The sequence below is a fragment of the Oryctolagus cuniculus genome, chromosome 14 (assembly GCF_051225735.1).
Source record: "Oryctolagus cuniculus isolate XC-2025 breed Fujian yellow rabbit chromosome 14, ASM5122573v1, whole genome shotgun sequence".
NCBI classification, from domain to species: Eukaryota; Metazoa; Chordata; class Mammalia; order Lagomorpha; family Leporidae; genus Oryctolagus; species Oryctolagus cuniculus.
Genome location: NC_142880.1, coordinates 38,259,761 through 38,283,458, shown reverse-complemented (window position 1 = coordinate 38,283,458; position 23,698 = coordinate 38,259,761). Strand labels below are relative to the sequence as shown.

The window sequence follows — 23,698 nt, the reverse complement described above, 5'->3', positions numbered from 1 at the left end:
TGGAGCTTGCGTCATTGAAAGATTTGAAACAAGAAGTTTACAACATTGATTTGTATGAATTAAGAGCAGAATGAAATAGATTTTAACTACTGTAAATCAATAAGAACAGGGAAGATTTCCTTTTTAAAATGGGCACATTCACAGAAGAGGAAATGTTGCTAGCCAGTAAACATAAAAAAATGCTCTACCTCACCAGCAGAAAATGCGAAGTGAAGCAGAGGATTTTTTTTAAACCTGTCACACTGGCAGAAGTGAAAAGGGTTTGCCAGTATGTATTGACAGGATTGTAGGGAAACTCATACATTGACTCAGTGAGTACACACATTCCAGTTTTAAGGTCAAACCACTTTGACCCAGCTGTTTCCATTTGTTGGAGAAGCACATGGGGTAACCACAGAGGCTCCAGTTGCCCAGGTCACCTTTTATCTCTTGCACTCCATTCATAAAAGAGTCTGCTCACTCTCTCTGTTTTGTTTAACTGTCCCCAACTCTTCATATCCTCCAACTGTGCCCTCTGGAATTTACTGTCCATCTTTCACAAAATCCAATCTGAACCTGTTTTAAACATTCCTTTTTCCTTTCTTGCTCTAATGGAAACCTGACTGTACAGTTGTGCATGGTTTGTTTTGATTTTTTTTTGTTTATTTTCTCATTGCTCTCCTTGCTAGTGTTTATTGAGGTGGGAAAAGGGTGTGCCATGAGTCTCTTTTGTGCTTTCAGATTATTATTCTTTTTGTTAAAAATCCTCAGTTTGGGGTTCTGTCATAAAGGCTCACATACCTATCTCCCATACCACCTTGCTTTGTATTGAAATTGACAAGAATGAAAATGGCTGAGCTTCCAGTACCTTGATCACTCATTTCCTAGACCCCTCTTCCCCTCTACCCTCCCTCAGCCACCCCTCCCATTCCCTGTGCTTACTCTGTGACCCCTGCTTCCAGTTTTTGCCGTTCACTCCTGGTGACTCAACCCCAGCCATTTTCTGACCCCAGCGGAATTTCTAATCCATTCATCAGTTACTGTTCCCCTGCCACTTGCTCCCTTGATGTTTTCCCTGCCTTCCATTCTGCTTAAATTCTATGGTTAATCATTTTAACCACTTCTTTGGATCTTCTTCCTTGCTTGTGCTTGTTTGGCAGAGCCTGAGTCCTGATTAAACCAACTCTGCTTTTTCCTGTATATAAGCGAATGTAGCCAGAAAAAAGCACACAACTGCATATGACCATGAGCCTCAAGTGGAGCTTTAATGCTGCCTGATGGTTACATTGTATTTTCCTAGTCTGCTCATTCTCCTGCTCTTATAAATGATTATTTCTTACCTTCTTTTCCTCAAACCACCCATATCCATTTTCCCATCTTCACTTTCAGTTCATAACTTTGCCAAGAAAATTGAAGCTCCCACTGGCCCATGTACCTACCAGCATCTGTGTCAGTACGTGCTGTCTCCTGCTGCTTATCTTAGATTAATTAGTCATGTTCTGTGTGCTTTTCTGTTATGTCCCGTCTCTCATCTACTCTAGGAGATTGCTTCTACTTCTGTCTCTCCACATTATTAATCTTGTTCTCTCTTTTGGATCATGTACAGTTGTCCTTCAGTATCCCTGGGTATTGGTTCTAGAACCCCTCCCTGCCAAGTTACCAAAATCTCTGGGTGCTCCTGTCCCTCAGATAAAATTACATAATATTTGCATGTACCTTATAATCCTCCCACATGTTTAAATCTTCCCTGGATTACTTACAATACCTAGTATAAAGAAAATGCTATACAAATAGTTATGCTGTATTCAGGAAATTACAAGGAAAAACGTCCATTCATGTTCAGTATAGGTGCATTTTTTTAAGGTTTATTTATTTATTTGAATGTCAGAATTACACAGAGAGAAGGAGAGGCAGAGAGAGAGAATCTTCCATCTGCTGGTTCACTCCCCAAATGGTCACAATGGTTGGAGCTGGGCCAATCAGGAGCCAGGAGCGTCTTCCAGGTCTCCCACGCAGGTGCAGGGGCCCAAGGATTTGGGCCAGTTTTCACTGCCTTCCCAGGCCATAGCAGAGAGCTGGATCGGAAGATGAGCAGCCAGGACTTGAACCGGTGTGCATATGGGATGCCAGCACTGCAGGCCGCTGCACCACAGCGTCGGCCCCTATGGGTGCAATTTTTGCCCCTAATATTTTCAGTTTGCAGTTGGTTGTAGAAATGGATACGGAGAACCGACTGTATTTCTCATGTCTTAAGGGGGTGAAGAAAAGTTGGCCTGCTTCCTCTCCACTTTTTCCCCAGCTTTTTGTTTCCATTTGCAGCAGTATGCTTTTAAAGAGGTGTCTATACTTGTACTGCCATGTTTCCCCATCCAGGACTCTAACAGTCAGGCCTTTGTCTGCACTACTGTTAGGCTGTGGCTTTTCAGTAGCCTCCATATCCATTAACTCTCTTCATTGTACTTGACCTGTCAGGACCACTTGACACAGCTGTTTGCTCCTCTTCACCTTAAAACACTTTCTTCTTTGCCTTCCGGGACACCCACTTCTGGTTATCTCCTACCTCAGTGCTGGCTCCTTGAAATTCTCCATGGTCTCACCTTTCATTGCCCTCTTAATGTGACAGCCCTGGTCCAGCCTTTTTTTTTTTGTTGTTTTCTATTTACACTCTATAATCTCATTCAGTCTTAGGGCTTTAAGTACCCTCTGAAGCCAGCAATGCCCAAATTTAGATCTTTAGCTTCTTTCTCTAATGCCAATCACATACTCTAACTCATTAATGTGAAATAGTAGACATCAAACTCAACATGTCCAGAACTAAACTCCCAAATTTCCTCCTCAGTGGCTCCCTACCCGTAGACTTCCCCACTTCTGTTATTGACAGCTCCATCCTTCTGTGGCTCAGGCCGAAATCCTGGAGTTATTCTTGATTAGATGACTTCTTTTACTCTTCAAATCTGTTCTTTCAGGACAGTGTATTTTCTGTATCATCTGAATACAGCCCAAATCCTGTCATACCTCCCACTCACTACCACCACCCTGTGGTAAGCCACTACCGTCATATTCTGTTGAGTTACTGAAACAGGTTATCACTGTCTTCCTCCTCTGCCATAGCCTCTCCCAACTGTATTTTCTTAATACGGTAGACAGAGTAAGCCTTTTACAAATGATGACTGTATACTTACCTGGCAGGGGAGATACCATGATCACGAAGGTGGTTTTCCCAGGGCGAGGCTCATCCATTGCACTACGGATGTGCTGACCCCTGCGATTTCCCCAAATGTGGGAAACTCGACTGCATAATTTGTGGTAGTGGGGGACTGCGTTCGCGCTCTCCCCTGATAAAGAAAAAAAAAAAAACAAACAAATGATGACTGTTCCTGTCACTTCTCCATGGCTCCTGGTGTGGTCTGAATGTATGTTTTCTTCCAAAGCTCACATGTATGATTAATTGCAGGTTTAATGAGATTTTTGCTGCCTTGTCTGAGAATAGGAGCAAAAGAAGAAACAGGGAAATCTATTGTAGTAGACCATGTTCTTGAGGAGCATGGTATCTGAACAAGGAAAGGGAGTGCAGGGGGAGAGGGGTCGGAGACAGATTATATTTTGAGGGTATTTTGACATCACTGACTGATGGCTTGGATGTGGGATATGAGAGAAGTCAAGGTGACCTCTTAGTATTTTGGCCTGAACAACTGGGTGGGGACTATTGGAGCATATCTGAGTGGCATAAAGAAGGGAATCAAGACTTTGGTTTTAGCCAGCAAAGTGTGAAATGCTTTTCAGCGAAGGGATGTGCCTGTAAGAAGTTGGAGTCTCGAGTCTGGCATTTAGTGGATAAAGAAAAGAAGGAGTCTTCTGGTATTTAGGGGTAGGGGAGCCAGCAAAGGAGCCTGACAAGGAGAAGCCAGTGAGATAAAAGGAAAACCAGGGAGAGGTGGTGCCACAACCAAGAGGTGAACGAAGGGTCACCTGTGTTGAGCTCTGTGAAAAGGTTAAGATGAGGCCAAGTGGCCTGGCTGCATTGACAACAAGGATGTCTGCCTCAAAAGAGTGGATGCAGTGACTGTGGACAACTTTAAAGATGTTTCTGTGAATGCAGAGGAATGGAGAAGTTGAGTAGCAATGAACAGAACAAACACTAGTTTGTTAAGATGACATTTAAAATTATTTTTAAGCTTATGGACAAATTATGAGAATAGTTCAGGGAACTCACATATACATTTTACCTGTCTTCACCATTTTTCACATTTGCTGTAATTGTTGCTTCCCCCCTCCTCTGTTTTTTGGTTTGGATCATTTCAAAGTAGGCTGCAGAAATCTTTGCCCTTAACCCTTAACATTTTAATGTGTATACTGTAAGAGCCAGGATATCCTCTTGTGAAACCACATACAGTTAGTAAATTCAGGAAATTTAGTCTCTTACAGCCCATATTATAATTTTGTCTGGTGTCTCAGTATCATTGATTATAGTATTTTTTTTTCCCCACCAGTACATGATTCAGTCAAGGGTTTTATTTTACATTTAGTTGTCCTGTCTTTTTAAATAGAGGAGTATTTTTGTGTGTGTGAAGATAAGACTTTGTAATTTTATCCTCAAACAACCCCTTGAATAATATATACTGTTAATTGTCTCATTTTATAGACCATAGTTAATTATTTTTTCCATGACTAATAAGTGGCGGAGCCAGAACTCAGAACCAGAGGAACTACAGGTTGAGCATTCTTAAATGCTGTATGATTATAGTATCTCCAGGTAGTACATGGAAAAATCTAAAAGTCCTTATTTCAAGCGGACAGATGAGTCACATACATAGAGTAGAGGCAATTCTCATATCAAAAGAAAATGTTTAAATTTGTAGTCCTGTAGTAAAGCTATCTTCATAATGGTAGGTAAGTTTCACAGGTCTCCCTGGTAAGCATTAGGGACAGAAAGAAGAAAAAAAGTGAAAATATTTAAACTTTATACGTAAAAGTTATTAGATTACCTAAATGATATGTTTTCATAGTTATTGGTACTGGTTGTCTAGGAAGATAGAATAAATGACTTAGATTAATTCTTTTGTGGCAGGATTGAGTTGTCAGTATATGGACATGGTCTAAAGAGTTACGATCTGTGTTTCAAAACGTTGTTTCAGCTCATAAAATGCCACTTGTCAACCTTTATTAGAAAATGTTGAGAGACTTGATTGAGGAAAAGAGCATTAAAGACTGAACCATTGAAACTGTAGGTGTTCCAGAATGGGAATTCGATTGCTCCATTGGATTTTGGGTTCATAATGTTTTTTGGTCACACTGTATTGAGGGGTAATGAGTAAAGATAGAAAACCAAGGTCTGGTGAAAACTTGTCTGTAACATTTTCAACCTAAAGTTGTTCTTAGTACTGAACGGGACTTCTGTGATAAGTGATTAAAGCTGACACTATTGTGCCCTTTAACTGGAGGCCAAGTTTTTGCCAAAGGAATCAAGTAACTTGTAGCTGTCACTCAGGTAACTCAGTAGTCCCTGAACTGCCTTCAACAATGGACTTGAAGTTTCCCTGGAGGCTAGGAGGAGCTTGAAGAAGTTGAACAGCAAGTATAAAGAAAGAAGACTGGGTTGGTTTGTGTAGTGTAGATTCATTATTTATAGTCAACTGTTTCATGTCTAGAAGCTGAAGGAAACCTGGGCTCTAACTGCTTTATAGGTGAGGAAATACAGGAATATTAGTGATTTGTACAGGATTGTCCATTAGCTCTGCTTAAGTGCAGCGAACTGAGACTAGGGTGCTAGATCTTTGATGTCCTGCCCTTTTTTTCTGTTATTTGACTCTTCCTGGCACAAATGATTTAAGATCACTTAGGTTGGAGGCAGTTTGTCTTCAGCCCCATGGGCTTGTTATCCCCAGACAGGCTGTGGCTTTGAGTCCCAGCATCAGTGTCATATCCCCAGGACCATCCTTTCCTTGGCCTGACATCCCTACCTGCATGAGTGAAGATTCAAACAGTAGGAGAACTGAAAGGTGGGAGATGACTCAGAGTCCTGTTTTAGTGTGGACGGTAAGCCTGGAACCAAGAGTGGAGTGGGACTTCAGATTTAATGTAGGAATTTGGTGGAGAGACTTGTGCCAGTAAAGAAATAAAAGGATGAGACATAAAAAGAAAAAGGGCTGTGTTCAGAGCTCTGGTTTTATTTTAACCTTACTTTCTAGGGCAACAGGCATGTGTTTTAGTGTTGATACTTGCTGATCAAATATACAACAGGCAATTTTTATTTGTAAAACAGAATATACACATTCCCCTCCAGTGATTCTAGTGGGGTTTAAGTTGCTCAGCAGCCAGGGGAAGATTATAATTTCAGATAAAATTATCATTTTCCAAATCTGGCAAATACAAACATCTCAAATGATTTTGAGTCAAGTTCATTCAGTGCCTAGCCACATATTGAACTATTGAATTTGATAATTTAAATTAATTTCATAACTTAAGAAATCTCAGGAATGTTCTAGTTCATGCTTCTCATTTCAGACCTTCCTGTTACTGGATTTGTAACCTCCAGCTGTATAATCCTAACATATAAATGTTTGTATATTGGTTTAATATGTGAAGTTCCTTTCTTCCAAAATACATACATATATAATCAAGAGTCGACTAAAGAGTATGTATTTTAGGGGCCGATGCTGTGATATAGTGGGTAAAGCCTCCGCCTACAGTGCTGGCATCCCATATGGGTGCCAGTTCAAGTCCTGGCTGCTCCACTTCCGATCCAGCACTCTGCTATGGCCTGGGAAAGCAGTAGAAGATGGCCCACATCCTTGGGCCCCTGCACCCACATCCTTGGGCCCCTGCACCCACATGGGAGACCTAGAAGAAACTCCTGGCTCCTGGCTTGGGCCTGGCCCAGCCCTGGCCATTGCAGCTGTTTGAGGAGTGAGCCAGTAGATAGAAGATTTCTCTCTCTCTGTGTAACTCTGAACTTTCAATTAAATAAATAAATCTTTGAAAAAAAAAAGAGTATGTGTTTTATTAACTGTAAAGTGGATTAGTTGCTACTGGAAATTATTGTTTTTAAATATTTATTTGAAAGAGTTTCAGAGAGAGAGAGAGAGAGAGATCTTCCATCTGCTGGCTCACTCCACAAACAGCAGTAATGGCCAGGGCTGGACCAGGCCAAAGCCAGGAGCCAGGAGCTTCCTCCAGGACCCCTTTGTGAGTAGCAGGGTTCCAAGCACTTGAGCCACCTCTGGCTGCTTTTCCCAGACCATTTCAGGGAGCTGGATTGGAAGTGGAGCAGCCAAGAGAGAAACCAGTGTCACATGGCTTTACCTGCCATGCCACAATGCCAGCCTCTAGAAATTTTTAATTTTTATTTATTAATAATTTTATTTTTAATGGAAGTATCATTTCATATGATAACATAAAGATTTGTCTTATATGTCTCCTCCCCTACTCCAGGAAGATCATTGGGAAAAGGTTATAGAAATGAAATGTTTTTAAGAGTTCAGTTTGGTATAACAGAAATAGTGTATGCTTTTGAGACAGTTCATTAGACTTCCTGTGTCTACCATTTATAAGTGTATATTTATTAAATGGGATCAACCTAAATACTGAATAGGGACACAGAACTGTACCATTAGTTTTGTCTTTTTTTTTTTTTTTTAAGATTTATTTATTTTACTTGAAAGAGTTACACAGAGAGAGGAGAGGCAGAGAGAAAGAGAGAGAGAGAGAGAGAGAGGTCTTCCATCCTTTGGTTCACTCCCCAATTAGCCGGAACTGCGCCAGTCTGAAGCCAGGAACCAGGAGCTTCCTCAAGGTTTCCCACATGGGTACAGGGGCCCAAGGATGTGGGCCATCCTCCACTGCCTTCCTAGGCCACAGCAGAGAGCTGGACAGGAAGTGGAGCAGCCAGGTCTCAAACCTTCACCCATATGGGATGCTGGTGCCTCAGGCCAGGGCATTAACTCGCTGCGCCACAGCACTGGCCTCAGTTTTGTCTTTTTTTTTTTTTTTTTTTTTTTTAGATTTTTTAGTTTAGGGAATAAATCTCATGTATTTCTTATATACAGTTTTAAGAACATAATGATACTTCTTATCCTACCCTCCCTCATTATTTTGTTTTTTAAGATTTATTTATTTATTTGAAAGGGAGAGACAGAGACAGAGGAGATCTTGCATCTTCGGGTTCACTCACCAGAAGCCCGCTGCTGTTAGGGCCAGACTAGACTGAAACCAGGAGCTAGGAACTCCATCCTGGTCTTCTGCTTAGGCAGCAGGGACCCATGTACTTGGGTCTTCCGCTGCTTTCCCAGGCACATTAGCAGAAAGCTTGATAGGAAGTGGAACAGCCAGTATTTGAACCATGCCTATATGGGATGTATGTATCTCAGGCAGCGACCTAATCTGCTGCAACAATACTGACCCCAGTACTATTGCTTTTAAGTGAAGATCATTTGTAATTTCCCATGCTTGGTTTCATATTATTACATTAGCTTCCTCAGGCACAAAAATATATTAAGAATAATCCATTTATGAGTCTTTTTAATTTAATTTTTAAATCTTAAACACTTTTCATTTATTGTTTTCTAAAGCTTTTAATTTTTCTTATGTCTTTTTTTAAATTTACTTATTTTCAACTAATTGGAAGGTGAGCGATAGACGGTGAGAGAGACAGATCTTCCATTTGCTGGTTAATTCCCCAAATGCCCACAACAGCTAGGGCTGGGCCAGGACAAAGCAAAGAGACTGGAATTCCATCCAGGTCTCCCACATGGATGACAGGGACCAAGCACTTGAACCATCATCTGCTACCTCCCAAGATGCATTATCAGGGAAGCTGGATTGGAAGTGGAGAGGCTGTCACTCAAATCAGCACTCCAGTGTGGGAGTCATGCATCCCAGGCAGGTACTTAATCTACTGTGCCACAATGCCTATCTCCTTAATTTTAAATTACTGAAATGATTTATGAATTATATTTGAAAAATCGGTTTAAACTAGTATATGGCACATGGTTGACTAGCAAGATTAAAAGTACTGGAATGTTAACCTTTTCAGCTCAGTGTATGCTAAATGACAAGATTTAAATTATTTTGAAGGGCAGGTGTTTGCAGCAGCAGTTGGGATGCCTGCATCCCGTATTGGAGTGCCTCAGTTTGACTTCCAGCTCTGCTTCTGATTCCAGCTTCCTCTTAGTGCACGTCCTGAGATGGAAAGGTGTAATTGACTCCCTGCCTAGGACTGAATTCCCTGCTCCTGACTTGGGCCTGGCCCAGCTCAGGGATTGAACCAGCAGATGGAAGAGCTCTGTGTCTGTCTATCTCTATTTCTTTCTCTGTCTCTCTGCCTTTAAAATACATAAAAATAAATTTTAAAATGTTATGTTAGATATACTGTAGTTTTAAGAAATTAAAAGAAAAAATTAAAATTTGTGGATGTGCCCATTTATTTAACTTAGAATTTATTTCTCCAGTAGAATTTTTCTTAGAATGCATTACTATATCTTTTTGCTTAATATATATATAGTTATGATTTTTGAGAATAGCTGTGGAACTTAATTCTACAGAGATTTCAAGAACCACTGTGGAAGAATTACACGCTCATTTCTAAACTAACATCCATTTTCATTTGCTTTTGGCTTTTACATATTTGGGATTTTTCCCATTAATTCTTAAAGTCCAACATAGTATTTGAGTTATTTACTAACTGTTTTTTTTGTACATGATTTTTCTAGAATTATGTGTCTGTCTTTTGGAAAATAAGGAAATTGCTGAAAGATGCTTGCAATGTTATTTCTTTTGATATTCAATAAAATTTTGGAATTTCTTGTTTTAAATTTTGTAGTAGTATTACTGTTTCTGTATAGCTTTACTTAATGTGTCACGGCATTAAATGTCTTAACATTAATTTTTTATTATAACATTAAAATTATTGCCATATACATAAGGTATTAGAACAGTAATTACAAGGATAGAATCTAATAATCCTATTATCTAAGTAAAAATAAAACTTCTATTCTCTAATATTCAGGATGGCCTTTCTCTGAGACTAAGCCTCCTGAATTATAAGACAATATTTCTGGTATAATTTTTGCACTTTGCAAAAGCTGAATCAGTTTTTTTCATCACTACAAAGATTTTCAGTCATTGTATCTAGTCATTTCAATGGCATAATGTGGCAAAATGTTTCTCCAAGTATGTAAGTTTTCCAGATAACTAAAAGTTGACCCCTTTAAGTTTAAAAAAAAAAAAAAAAAACACCTTTATCGGCTGTATTTCCCACCTTCCTTCCCTCTTCAGGTTTTTTTTAAAGGTATGGTTTGAGGCCCTTGCCGGCTCAGTTACCAGCTTCAGTAACAGGTATCCTACCATGAAATGATGACGTCCTTGGGGTTCTTTTGCCCCACTTCTATGTAGGACTTCAAACAGCTATAATGTTGGGAGGTTTTACTGTTTGCTTTATTCACAATATGGAAAACATTAATTTAAGATTTATTTTATTTATTTGAAAGGAAGAGTTGCAGAGGGAGGGGGAGAGGGGGAGGGGAGAGAGGGAGAGACAGAAAGAAAGATCCTTCCTCCACCTGTTTACTCCCCAGATGGCTGCAACAGTCGGAACTGGGCCAGGCCAAAGCCTGGGGTCGGAACTCAATGAGTTTCCCAGGTTGGTGGCAGCGGCCCAACCTGCACTAAAACATCATTCCTAATACTGAAAAAATTTTAAACAGAAGAGAAAAAAAGGACCTATAATGCTAGCACCATAGTATACTGCTAGCTTGTCACATTTCTTTCCAGTCTTTACTTACCTGTCACTGTAGTGTATATACAATAACTTTAGACCTTTTTTCCACTTTTTTATAAATTATAAAAATTATCTATCTTTTTTTGATGGTTGGGTAGTAGTCCATCAGTTGAATGTTGTGTTAGTTATTCATTTATTTATTGTTGATATTAGAAATAATCCTGGGATGAAATCTGTGGCACAGCAGGTAAAGTCGCTACCTGCAACACCAGCATCCCATATGGGTACTGGGTCATGTCCCAGCTACTCCACTTGTGATCTAGCTCCCTGCAGCGGATGATGGCCGAAGTGTTTGTGCCCCTGACACCCATGTGGGAGACCCTGAAAAAGCTCCTGGCCCCTCCCAGCTTTGGCTGGCCTGGCCCAGTGCTGCCTGTTGTGGCCACTTGAGGAGTGAACCAGTGGATGGAGCATCTCTCTCCCTCCCTCCCTCTCCCTCTCTCTCTCTCTCTCTCTCTCTCTCTCTCACTCTTTCAAAATAAATAAATAAATGTTCTTTTTAAAAACAAAAAAGTTATAATTATTAGGGAAAAGGTTATAAAAATGTGTGGCTTTTCATTTAAATTGGTGAGTTGATTTCCATCAGATTGTTTTCAGTTTACCGTACCAGCTACAGCTTGTTAAAGTTGATTCATCATATCTTCAGCAGCACAGGACATTATCATAAAATTATCTTTTGCTAATTAGACTCAAAGCATTACTTCATTATTACATGTATTGTTTACTAGTAAGGTTTCTCTGTTTTCCAGTTTATTAATGTTGGGTTTCCTCATGTGAATTTTCTTTCATGTGCTATTGGTTCTACATTAGTTTTCCAGATAAGTAGAGTTATTCCTGTCTTGTTGGAACATCCAACTTTGAATTGCTGTAGTACACTAGGAGCTCCCTCTTATACTTGTTCAAATAAAGCCATATCCACCGTATTTGTAAACAGTGGTACCTCATATAAATGCGTAAGAGATGTTGTCTGTCCTTTGCAATATGGAGTGTGTGTTTTCAGAAGCAAGTATCACCTGAAAGCTGGCATCATATTGAGTGTAGATTGCCACTGTCCTAACTGTTGCACTGACGTGAAAGTGTTAATGAAGTGAATGAGCTAGCTCCTATCTACTGGTTCACTCCCCAAGTGCTGGCAACTGCTTGGATTGGGGAAGGTCAAAGCAAGGAGCCAAGAACTCAATTCAGATGTCCCTTGTGGGTGGAACATCTACCTGAGCTGTCGCCTGCTGTCACCCAGGCTGCACATTAGCTAGAAGCTGGAATTGGAATTAGACTCAGCACTCAAACCCAAGCTCTCTAATAGGGATACAGGCATCCCAAGTGGTGTCTTAACTGCTGCTCCAAGTACTTGCTCCTCACTCTGATGATTTAGGTGCTGTGATTGCCTTCCTCTAATTACAGTTAAAAGTTAGATTGATAAATTCTAATTTCATAGGATGAGGGGGATGAATGGTGGTAAGGATGTGACATTCGGTTGGCTGAAACTTTGTATTTCTATTTTGCAAGACTACAGTAAGTTGTTTAACCCAAAATTCCACTTTAAAAATATATGCTTATAGGGCCAGGGACATGGTGCAGTAGGTTAATCCTCCACCTGCGGCGCTGCATTCCATATTGGTGCCAGTTCTATTCCCAGCTGCTCCTCTTCCAATCCAGCTCTCTGCTGTGGCCTAGGAAAGCAGTAGAAGATGGACGAAGTCCTTGAGTCCCTGCACCTGCATGGGAGACCCAGAAGAAGCACCTGGCTCCTGGCTTCGCATCGGCGCAGCGCGCCGGCCGTAACAGCCATTTGGGGGGTGAACCAACAGAAAGAAGACCTTTTTCTCTGTCTCTCTCACTGTCTAACTCTGCCTGTCCAAAAAAAAAAAAAAAAAAAAAAACCCATTGTCAGGGGCAGCAGTCGAATCCTAGCTGCTCCACTTCCTATCCAGCTCTCTGCTATGGCCTGAGAAAGCAGCAGAGGATGGCCCAAGTGCTGGAGCCCCTGCACCCGTGTGGGAGACCCAGAAGCAGTTCCTGACTTCTACCTGGACCAACCCCAGCTGTTGCAGCCATTTATGGGGGTGAACTAGTGGACAGAAGATTTCTCTCTTTCCCTCTCTCTGTGTCTCTGCCTTTCAAATAAATAAATCTTTAAAAAAAAAAAGTAAAAAAAAATCTCAAGTACTTCATTTTGCCTTTTTATAATTTTTGTATACATTAAAATCATAACATTCACCACCTAATTTCCGTTTTTTTGTTCCTCTTATTCCAATTTTAGCAAAAGATTTTTTGTTTGTTTGAAAGGCAGAACAACAGAGAAAGAGAATGAGAGAGAGAATGAGAGATCTTCATTCATGCCTTTACTCCCCAAATGGCCACAACTGCCAGGGCTGGGCCAGGTTGGAGCCAGGAGCCAGGAGTTCCATTCTGGTCTCCCAACTACATGGGTGGCTGAGACCTGAAGTACTTGACCTTCCTGTGCTGCCTTCTCCTGTACATTGGCAAGGAGCTGGATCAGAAGCGGAGCAGTGAGTCCCAGCACTCTGATACAGGATGTCAGTGTTGCAAGCTGTGGCTAAACCCACTGCACCACAAAATTTCTCTTCTGATTTTTCTGTTTTTTAAAATAGTCTTACCTGCCTTTAGTCTTCTCTTGCTACTATGACATAATACCTTAGCCTGAGTAATTTGTAAATAATAGAGATCTGTTTCTCACAGTTCTGACGTCTGGGAGACCCAGTACCAGGGAGCCAGTGGATTAGGTGTCTGGTGCAGGCTCACTCTCTGTTTTCCTAAGTGGTGTGCTCTGGCTGTATCCTCACATGGAGGAAGGGATGAACTGTTTCTTCACATGGCAGAAGGAGAGCACAAGGGCCAGACAGGCTTCCGCAAACCCTTTTATAAGGGTTCCAGTCCCACTCCCAAGGTCAAAGCCCTCATGGCTTGATCACCGTCCAAAGCCCCTGTCAATAATATTGCATTGAGGATTGAGTTTCAACATGAATTTGAGAGTGATAGAGACATGCAAACCATTTAAACAAGTGCAACAGCCCATTTTGTTGCATATTCTTTGATAATTAAAAATAATCCAAGTAATCATTCTCTTGTTATCTGATGGTACTCACTGCCATCAGTAAGCTGGAGTTTTAATAGCAGTTTTCATAGGGTATTTAGTCTGAAGGAACAGACATTAAGTACCTATTGTTGAGGTACTTTATGTTCTCATGAAGTCCTCTCTTCAGCCTTGTTTCACAGGTGGCTAAGCTACTGCCCAAGTAGTTAACAACTTTGCTAAAATGGACAGTCACTAATTGAGAGAACTGAGGTTGGAACGCATGCTTCCCATACTCAACTAGTGTAGAACCAGTATTCAGCTCGGCAAGTAAAATGATAAAAGTTGACTTCATTTCAAGAGTTTTTTCTGCTGTGTCTGTCTGCCCTTAACTGAATTTAGACTGATATGTGCCCATGTTACATATTAGCAAGATTTCAGTGAACAAATGAAAGATTAGATAAATGCTGATGCTGACCAGCCACTAACCGCTTACCTTTTTTTTAACCTTTCTGGTTTTGTTTTTTAAAGATGTATGTATGTGTGTATGTATGTATGTATGTATGTATAAGGCAGAACAACAGAGAGTGGGAGAGAGAGGTCTTCCATCTGCTGATTCACTCCCTAAATGGCTGCAACAGCCAAGCCTGGGCCAGGCTGAGGCCAAGAACCAGGAATTCCATCTGGGTCTCCCATATGGGTGGCTAGGACTTAAGCACTTGGGCCATCTTCTGCTGCTTTCTCAGGCACATTAGCAGGGAGCTGGATTGGAAGTACAGCAGCCAAGACTCTAACTGCTGCTCTGATATGGGATGCATGGGGTACAGGCATTGCAAGCAGAGGCTTAACCTGCTGCACCACAACACCTGTCCCTTAACCTTTCTATTTTACTGTCTAGACTGCTTTGACTTTTTCCTAAGCCAGGCCTTGCCGGTAAACATAGTGCTTTGTTTCTTTTCTATTTGCACTTGAAAATATAAAATGTTGATTCAACACATTGTTTTAGGTATGAATGAGATATTCTTAGGGCCCTCTAACTTGGAACTTTAGGAACACCCTAACTGCACTGAAACAGTGGACTTGGGGTTAACAAATGACTTGTAGTGGTTACCCCATACACTATCTAATTTTTAAAAAAATTATCAACTTGGCTTCCTATCAGTTGAATAGGTATGTCTTACTTTGTAAATACATACAGTGGATTCTAAATATTGAATCTTAACTTTTATTGATTTATAATTTCAGATGTATTTCACAGGAAAATACTTGGCAATTTGCATCATAGTGCTTTTACCAGCTCCTTAGATTCAGTAAATGAAGCTATAACCAGTTGCTTGCCTGATACTGATATATTTTTAATCATGTAGTGCCAGTATTTTTCTGAGAACATTATAGTCTTGTAGGAGTACTACAGATTTGTCACCATGTTTTATGCATGCAGTATGTAAACCAGCAAGTAAATAAGCAATGTAGAGCAATGTTACTTTAAAATAAACTATTCACTTAATTGATTATCCTTACATATTTAATGAACTATGAATTAAAGAGTCAGTTTGGAGTAGTAGAAACATTGGACTAGAAGTAGAAAGACATTCATTCCAACCTAATTCTTAACACTAACTGGATGACTTTTGACAAGTTAGTTAACATCACTGAGATTGTTTCCTCAACCTCACAGCATGGTTTTGAAAATTAGATGAGATGCAATGTGAAAGTACTTTGAAAATTATCAAGTACTGATTCACTTGAAACCTCTTGGAGCTTTTTGTCTCAAATCTGTCATAGAAGGGAAAACTATTGGGATAGGGTTGATACAGGCATTGACAATAGTTCATTGAATTATTTAAATAAGTAACTCTTCAGCTGAGTGGCAAGATTCCTAGATAAAGCTCATTAATGAATACTGTAATGCTGAAAGAACCAGGTACCTAATTTACTTACTTTGTATATTATTTAAAAGATTTACTTTTAATTTTCTGAATGACATAATATTGCTATTTTTTTTAAAGATTTATTTATTTGAAAGAGTTACAGAGGGTGAGCAAGAGACAGAGATCTTCCATCCGCTGATTCATTCCCCAAGTGGCCACAGCAGCCACAGCTGGGCTGGTCCAAAGCCAGGAGCCAGGAGGTTCTTCCAGATTTCCTTGGGTACAGGGGCCCAAGGACTTGGGCCATCCTCCACTGCTTTCCCAGGCACAGTAGCAGAGAGCTGGATGGGAAGTGGAGCAGCCAAGACTCAAACCGGCACCCATGTGGGATCCCAGCACTGCAGGTGTGGCTTCCTACTGTCCCACAATCCCAGCACCATAATATTGCTATTTGAAGGAAGATGTGATGATCATTTACAAGAAAGTTGAAGTGCAACTCTCACCCAGCCTCTGTCACTGTTAGGTTACAAAGTAAGTGTATACTATGCTGTCTAGCTTCTGACATATCCAGTCTTTTCTTACTAGGTAGTACAAATTGTTACGTAACTTTAAGCAATATGATCTTACCTTTTAGCTTTCATTAAAGGCTATTTTTAGCAATTGGTAATGTATACTAATCAGTGCAGTCTTCATTTTGCTCTTTTTTCTCCTATTTTCTTGCATTTCTAGTACAGTCAGACATTGTTGCTTATTAGAGTGAGAAACAGTGAAAATAGCCAGATACAGATTTAGCGAGTTAATACAGTTCTCAGCTGCTTGTAAGTTCCCAGTCATTATAGACTGCAGTCCAATTGAGAAGCAGTGGTTTAAATTGCTTAAACTTTGTGGAGAGGGAGACCAACTGTGAAGCTTAAATCTGTTGTAAGACTCAACAGAAAGTTGATATTTTGATGTGACCAAAAGTTAAATCTATGGGAGGCATTACTCCCTTCTATCCTTTGTTTACATTCAAAATGAGAAGTTTGTGAGAAGCAAGGTATAGTTATCACACCTGAAGTGACTGAATTGAAGCGCGTAGAAACCGGTCAAGAGAGCTGTTGAATTATTGATGGTGCATGGAATAGGAAGGAAAAGAGCAGTGTATCCAAGAGTGTTCATACTCCACGCACTGTTCAGTTCTGATAAGGGCTGGTCACATGTTCAGGAGTTGGCATAATGAGAATAATATGGCAGAGTGACTCAGTGCACAGGCTCTGGAGTCCTATGTACCTGTGCTTGAGTCCTGGCTTTGTTCATTACTGCCTGTGTGACCTTGGACACATTACTTAAGTTCTCCTAAGCCTGTTCCTCTTCTGTAAAATACAGATAATAATAGTACATACTCAGAATTAAATGAGATTATGCATTTAACGAACTTAGCATAATGACTGGCACATAGAACTGCTTCATTAATGAAAATGGGTTGCTGGGATTTGTAGGCACAATCCAGACTTTGGAATCCCACAGGTTGTGTGTTTTGTTTTTTTTTTTTTTTTTTAAGATTTATGTATTTTATTTGAGAGCTTGTTTAGAGGTTCTAGCAGGGGAGCACAGCTACTCGTATACCCTTGACTGAAGACCGGTCCTCCTCTAGCGGGGAAGGTCGTCCTCTTTGAGCGCACAGCTTCGGGAGAGACGCACATGGAGCGGTGAGGGAGGAAGGGGACACCCGCCTAGCCAGCCAGATTAGCCGAATCAACCCTGGCGATCAATGGGGTGACAGATGTCGCAGCCAGATCGCCTTCACATCCATGATTTATGTATTTTATTTGAAAGAGTTACAGAGAGGCAGAGAGAGAGACAGGTCTTCCATCCGCTGCTTCACTCCCCAGGTGGCTGCTGTGCTGCTCCTAAGCCAAGAGCTTCTTTCGAGTCTTCCATGTGGCTTCAGGGGTCCAAGGATTTAGATCATCTTCTACTGCTTTCTCAGGCCACAGCAGAGAGCTGGATTGGAAGTGGAACAGGTAGGACTTGAACTGGTGTCCATATGGGATGCCGGCACTGCAGGCAGCAGCCTTGCCTGCTGCACCACAGCACTGGCCCCACAGATTTGCTTTGGAATGGTCATTGTGCCGCCTACAAGCTGAACCTCAGTTAAATGAAATGGAGTTAATATCTACTTCATGGTATTGTTGTGAATATTAAAATAATCTGAGGTATGGTAAGTGCATGGTTATAGATTGGGTTGAATTTTGAGATCAAGTATTCCCTTTTTTAAATTTATTTTGAAGGTGTTATAAAGAGAGGTTTTCATTTGTTTGCTTGTTTGCTTTTAAGATTTATTTACTTGAAAGGCAGAGTTACAGAAAGGGAGAGACAGAGAGCGAGAGAATCTTCCATCCGCTGGTTCACTCCCCAAGTGGCTACAATGGCTGGGACTGGACCGGGCAGGAGCCAGAAGCCAGGAGCTTCTTCCTGGTCTTCCACATGGGTGCAGGGGTAAGGACTTGGGCCATCTTCCGCTGCTTTCCCAGGCACATTAACTGGAACTGGTGCCCATATGGGATGCTGGCACTGCAGGCAGGCAACAGCAGCTTAACTAGCTGTGCCACAATTACAGAGAGAGAAGTTTTATTAAATAGTTATTTTTCTTAAAAAGCATGCTCTTTTTAGATCTTTGGATATCTCTGATGTTTTTCTTCCTTAGCATAACATCTTTTTCTTTTGTGAAAAATCATTATTGTAGACATTTACCGTGGAAATCTACATAAATGATTCACATTTAGCAAATGGTTCAACAAATTTTAGACTGTATTTTGATTTATCTGTTTGTCAAAAGAAAATAAGACTTCCAGGGTAAACATTTGGCCTAGTGGTTAAGATATCCACCTCCTACATCAGAGTGCCTGGGTTCTGGTCCTGCCTCTGCCTCTGCCTCCTGGGAGGCAGTGATGATAGGCTAATGGTTGGGTTGTTAGCACCCATCTGGGAAACCTGGGCCTGCTGCAGCCACTGCAGGCACTTGGTGAGTGAACCAGTGGAGCTGTCTTTGTCTTTCTCTCTCTGCCTTTCAAAATGAATCAATAAATCAGCAAATAAAAATTCTTAAAAAAAAAAAAAAGGAAAGGAAAGGAAATAATACTTGCTATCTACTTAGAACAAAGGGATGTTGTAAGGATTAAATTTGGGATTTATTTAAGTCTTTTATTCAATGCTGTTGAAATAGCTCATTCTCATTATATTTTCAGACTGGACATGCTTTTTTATTTTTTAGAACTATTGTAATTGTAATGATAGTGAAGTATAATTTTTACTTTTCTCTTGTATCTTACCATGAAGTTATCAAATATGTTATTTCTTTAGTATGTAAATGGTTTTATTTTTGATTAGTGTTCCCACTTACAGAAATTGTTGTTGCTGTTGAAAGGATGGTGTATCAGGGGCTTAGACACAGACTGATTGGGTTTGAATTGTGTCTTATCATTTAAGTAGCTTAACTTTTCTGTGCCTCGATTTACTTGTCTGTAAAATGTGCTTAATATTAATACATTATAGAGTTGTGAGGATTAAGTTAGTTAACATATGTGAGTGTTTAGAGCACTCCCTGGTACTCAAAATATACTGGCTGTTACTGTTATTGACAAAATAATAGATGTGTTTGTCTTTAAGTACCACACTTTTCTGGTATTTTCTTGGATCTCTATGAAATGTCCTTCCCCTAACAACCTGGAATTTTAAAAAATGTTTAATTATTTTCATCTACTAGAAAGGCAGAGAGATGGGGAGAGAGAGAGAGAGACAGATTCTATCTGTTAGTTCATTCCCCAAATGTCTGCAATAGCCAGAACTGGGCCAGGCTGAAGCCAGGAGCCTGGTACTCCAGCCGAGTCTCTCGTGGTTGGCAGGGACCCATGTACTGACCATCATGTGATGTGTCCCACGATGTATTAGCAGTAATCTGGATTGGAAGTGGAGCTTCCAGGTAGCATTTTAACCTGCTGAGCCACAACATGTGCCCCTGGAATTTCATTTTATGTGATGATTGAATAGTTAGGTCTTCCATACCATCTGTCCATTGGAGTTTAGAAATCATTTTGATTATAAAAAGTGACACTGGATATAAAAATAAACATACTAGTGAAGTTACAGAGCGGACAATGAACCTCTGTCCTGTTTCTATTCCAGGAGGATTAATCCTCTTCCAGTTACTTATTCAACCATGTCTCTCAATTTACACCCACCTGCACAAGGTTTCTCGCAACCTTAGGATCTTTGGGGAGTGAACCAGCAGAGGGAAGATCTCCCTTTTTCCCTCTCCCTCTCTGTGGAACTCTGCCTTCCAAGAAAATCTTTTTAAAAAATGAAAAAAATATATATGTGGTATCTTCAAATAGTTAATGGAAATACATTTTGTGGAAAAGAATTACTCATAGATTTGAGAACTTATGTACCAAAATAAGCTTATTTTTAATTGCATTATTTTTGTGAATATTTTTGAGATACCCTCATACGTCTGAACTGTTTTGCAGAGTTTTAAGGCATGTTGAATTGTCCAGGAATAAAAACTACTGAGTTATTGAAGGAGGATTATAGTGTTTGTATGGAACTCCACCAAGAGCTCTTTACCATTTAGGAAAATCATGTCACTTATGGCTACATTTATCATATTCATAGTGATTCAACATGTCGGTGGAAACACTTGACTGCTTGCTAAATATTTGTTTGGATTTAATTGAAATTACAAGAAAACAATGCTCTGAACCAGAGGGGGTTGGGAAGCACTTCCCTTCTTCCCAGCAGAAAATATTTACTTTTCTCTCATGTCGTATTGCACTTCATCGCACACTTCATTCATAGACCACACGCCGCTTGGTCACTGAATAAGAACTTAATGAGGACAAGAACCTTTGAATCACTAATGCTCACCAAAGCCGTGGTAGTTGCTCAACCTAATATCAGTTGAATTAATAGTAACACCAGTAGTATTTATGCAACAACTATTTATTGAGTCAGACTGCCAGGTGGTGGTGGGGGGGGCGGGGAGTAGACAATCAAGGAGCATATATGAGATCTATTACTGAGACAGACCTGGAAATAATTATAACAGAATAATTGGATATGTAACTATAGATCTGTAATAATAATAATAAAAAAAAACCACTCAAGTCTTGTGGGGAGATCCGGAAATAATGTCACAGAAGAGAAATATAGTATCTCATAACAAATACAGTGCCAAGGAAGATTCTCAGTAAATAGTTGGAAATGTTGTGGAGGATAGCTCTAGAGAGTGAAAAGGGGCTGGCCAAATAAGCAGAGGTTTACAGAGGGCATTCCAGATGGGAAATCCCTGTTTTTAAAGACTTAGAGATTTGAAAGGTGCAGGAAGAATCATTATAGCATTGAGTTAGAGGTTGGGTTGTAGGAGATGAGGTTGCCCCTGTAGGTGATGGAGCAGACCATGAAGAGCCTTCCTCCATGGAAAGAAGTTTTATCTTGGTAAAATTATTTTTTAGTAGTTAAACTGCTGCTTTGAAAGTTAGTTGTTGGGGGCCGGCACTGTGGTACAGCAAGTTAAAGCCCTGGCCTGAAGCGCTGGCATCCCACATGGGTGCCGGTTGTAGTCACGGCTGCTCCTCTTCTGATGCAGCTCTCTGCTATGGCCTAGGATAGCAGTGGAAGATGGCCCAAGTCCTTGGGCCCCTGCACCCACGTGAGAGACCTGGAAGAAGCTCCTGGCTCCTGGCTTCGGATCCGCAAAGCTCCGGCTGTGTTGCAGCATCTGGGGAGTGAACCAGCAGATGGAAGACCTCTCTCTCTGTCTCTGTCTCTCTCTGTAACTCTGTCTTTCAAATAAATAAAATAAATCTTAAAAAAAAAAGTTAGTTGTAGGAGTTAAACCAATGGTTTACCATTTCTTTTTTTTTTTTAAGATTTATTTTATTTATTTGAAAGAGTTACAGAAAGAGTTCAAGACAGAGAGAGGTCTTCCATTGGTTGACTCACTCCCCAGCTGGAGCTGCACAGATCCGAAGCCAGTAGCCAGGACCTTCCTCCAGGTCTCCCATGCGGGTGCAGGGGCTCAAGGACTTGGGCCATCCTCCACTGCTTTCCCAGGCCACAGCAGAGAGCTGGATCGGAAGAGGAGCTGCCGGGACTAGAACCGGTGCCCATATGGGATGCCAGTGCTTCAGGCCAGGGCTTTAACCTACTATGGCCATAGCACCGGCCCCTGGTTTACCATTTCACATCTCATTCTGTGCCAGGTACCTATAATCCCTAATGCAGAGTTGGAATCTTCTCATATTATAGTTCGGAAGCTGAGTCTGGGAGAGACTAATTGACTTGCCCAAATTTTCACAGCTGCTAAGTCAAACAACTAGGATTCAAACTTAAGTCAGTGGTGTGTACAACTCCCAAGTACTCTTTAAACTAGATTTTACAGCCTCTCCATCAGTGAAGAAGCTGTATATTTTGACTTTTTCCAGATAGTCTGCCTTCCTCACATCATTCTCAACTGTAGTACACTCAAAATGTTGATCTAAGTTTTAAAAATTAAGAGACTCATCAATACAATTTGGTCTTTTGAAAGTCCAAAATGGTATCATAGTAACTTACTTCATATTCTGGTACCATCTTTTCTCTAAACAGTTTTCAAATAACTGTCTCTTGGCTTAATGAAATGCCTTTTTTTGTTTGTTTGTTCATCACTGAATGTCATGGGCCAATCAGGTGTAATTGTTATAAATCTGAAGGAAAACATTTTGAAGTAGTACTTCATTTTGTTGAGACATTTAGATCTTAGTCTTCAACATACAAAAATAATACCCCAAGTAGTAGTAATTTAAACTTGATAAGAAAAAACAAAATTAATTTTGATAGTCTACTAATACAGCTAACTATTTGACTAATGAATTCTACTTCATATAGAATAATGCTTGTATGCTAGGCTAGCTTGAAGTACTTTAGGTGTTATATAATTAACCCTGCAGTATCTTTGGCTACCCTGGGGTAAGAGTCTTCCTAATTCCAATGGCTACTAAAATGTGGTAAGTTCTGGAGATGAGTGGTGGTGATGATGCACTTAATGCTACCAGACTGTACAGCTACCATGGTCAATTTCACATACGTGTATTTCACCACAGTTTTAAAGCACATGTGGTACCGAAGTTGAGAGTGGCCTGAGATCTCTTACTCAATCATCAGGCAAAAAAAAAAATTTTTTTTTTTGACAGGCAGAGTTAGAGAGAGAGAAAGGTCTTTCTTCCCTTGGTTCGCTCCCCAAATGGCCAGGAACCAGGGGCTTCCTCCTGGTCTCCCATGGGGTGCAGGGCCCAAGCACTTGGGCCATCCTCCACTGCCTTCCTGGGCCACAGCAGAGAGCTGGCCTGGAAGAGGGGCAACCGGGACAGAATCCAGCACCCCGACCGGGACTAGAACCCGGTGTGCCGGTGCCGCAAGGCGGAGGATTAGCCTAGTGAGCCGTGGTGCCGGCCCTGGCAGATATTTTTGAGAGCTTTTTGTTTCAGGAAGCTTGAATAAGATGTGACCGTGTAGGCTGATCAATTTAAACATTCTGTGTACCAAGAGAATCCTGTTGCTTGAGCGCAAGGCTAGAGGAGGAAGCATGGCAATGAGTGAGTCTTGTGCGCAGGCATTATCAGGGTGGATGGGATGCTGAAGATGCTCTTCACACTGAATGCTCTTGATGTCCTGCTCTGAAGGACAGCCAAGGAGCTAAGTGGTCAAGCTGTTGGGTGCCCCAACTCTACCAGTGTCAGGGGAAATTAAGTTGTCACCCATTAGCCTCACAAAAAGCAAAACATGCTGGTGGGGGTATAGGAAATATGCACAGTGTTTATGAGTGTGAATTGTGGTATTTTTTGAAAAGTTAACCTAGTAATAACTATTAGTCATTTATTTTAAAAGCTTACTTATTTGGAGTCAGCGCCATGGCGTGTTAAGTTGAGCCTCCACCTGCAGTGCCAGCATCCCATATGGCACCAGTTCTTGTCTCAGCTTCCCCTCTTCCCATCCAGCTCTCTGCTATGGCCCGGGAAAGCA

At 40.8% G+C, this 23,698-nt stretch overlaps 1 protein-coding gene and 1 non-coding gene across 4 annotated transcripts in view; both read left to right on the top strand.

The window, feature by feature from the left end:
* Positions 1–23,698, top strand: part of TNPO1 (transportin 1) — a 91,575-nt gene that overhangs the window by 7,210 nt on the left and 60,667 nt on the right. Inside the window, exon 2 of one of the 3 annotated variants that reach the window (XM_051833251.3) lies at positions 17,530–17,661. The exons of the other annotated variants lie outside the window; for them this stretch is intronic. The gene's annotated coding sequence lies outside the window, so the exon portion shown is untranslated. The remainder of the gene's footprint in view (positions 1–17,529; positions 17,662–23,698) is intronic. 3 annotated transcript variants of the gene reach the window in all.
* LOC149122296 (U1 spliceosomal RNA) lies at positions 3,154–3,317 on the top strand. Its single transcript, XR_016220910.1, has one exon. It is a non-coding gene; the product is annotated as a U1 spliceosomal RNA (small nuclear RNA).